Below are 1,273 nucleotides of genomic sequence, written 5' to 3'. Positions count from 1 at the left end.
AGCAAACTTCCACTCTACATTCCATCAGGGAGAATAGTATCCATTCCAACCCTATATGCCCCAGGTTTAAAAGCTAACAAGCTAGTCATCTGGTCAAAAAGGAAGGAGACCAAAAAATTCAAGTAATTAATAAAATGACCATAGGAACTGATTTGCTTGAAATAAGTCATGCCTTTTCAGCTCTTTGGTACAGATATTGGCTACATCTATCCAATGTTACCCACACCACAAATCACAGGGTACATTTTGTAATTAAACCTTTCTAATTTTTCTTTTGGCTATGTACCAAGGGAGGAATTGCATTAGGAAAACAACCAGGACTTCTCTCTTATTTCTCCAAAATACACACCATAGGCAAGACCCAATTCTTCCTTTGATCAAGTCCATCAAGTTCTTAAGGAGGAAGAGAGGATCCAGATGTTTCCATTGCACTCTCCTTTCTATGTCCTTTTCTTCTCCTTTTCCTTTCACTCCTGCTTGGCCTGTTCACATTTTTCTCTTTGTAGTTTGTCCTGTTCCTTCTTCCTCTGAGACTCATACTGTAATGAAGCTCCCTCCAGTTTTCAAGCATTCAGGACATCTTCCACACATGTCTCAAAAGAGAGATTTTTCAGACACAGTGTTCACTAGCACTGTTGTAGCAACCATGCTTCTCATCTGCTTCATCCTCCATATCTGTCACATTGGCCTACTGGGCCAATAGACGGCTTTCCACTGCTTCTCCTTTGACACCATCTTCGGCTTCACCACAATCTGCACCTGCTTCTCAATAAGGGTGGTGATGGCTTGCAACTCATCTTTTTTTTTTCTCTTCGGTGACAATATTCTGGGTTTCCTACCTCCCTGTAGATATCAAGGAATGAGTCTTCTTCCATGAAGGGGGCAAGGATACCCTGTAGCACATCTAGCCTCTCCTCCTCAATATCTTCCTGCAGGACAACTTGGATATAGATGCTATGCTGGGCCATGTCCACCCCCAGTGCCTCAGCCTTCTGTCCAGCCACTGCCCAAAGTCTCCATCTCCTTCACCCAAAGGCATGGCTCTGCTGGGCACAACCATTTTAGGGCCAGAGTCCTCCCTTCCTCAGGGGGGGCTCCTACATTGCCTCTGGAATTTGATTTTCAAGTAAAATTATTTAAAAGCTGCTTGAAATACTTAAAAATTAAAATATTCTCCAAGGCTCCATCAATCTCTGTATGTCAGAGGCAGGACGTGAACCTAGTTCTTCCAGAATCCAGTGTCAAATCTCATATGCTATCCATTTTGCCTTTT

The 1,273-nt window shown here is 42.9% G+C and overlaps 1 pseudogene; it reads right to left on the bottom strand.

The window, feature by feature from the left end:
* Window positions 1-386: 386 nt before the first annotated feature.
* LOC123241427 lies at window positions 387-1,060 on the bottom strand (annotated as a pseudogene).
* Between the last annotated feature and the right edge of the window lie 213 nt (window positions 1,061-1,273).

The sequence above is a fragment of the Gracilinanus agilis genome, chromosome 3 (genome assembly GCF_016433145.1).
Source record: "Gracilinanus agilis isolate LMUSP501 chromosome 3, AgileGrace, whole genome shotgun sequence".
NCBI lineage: Eukaryota > Metazoa > Chordata > Mammalia > Didelphimorphia > Didelphidae > Gracilinanus > Gracilinanus agilis.
This window is presented reverse-complemented; position numbering and strand designations above follow the sequence as displayed.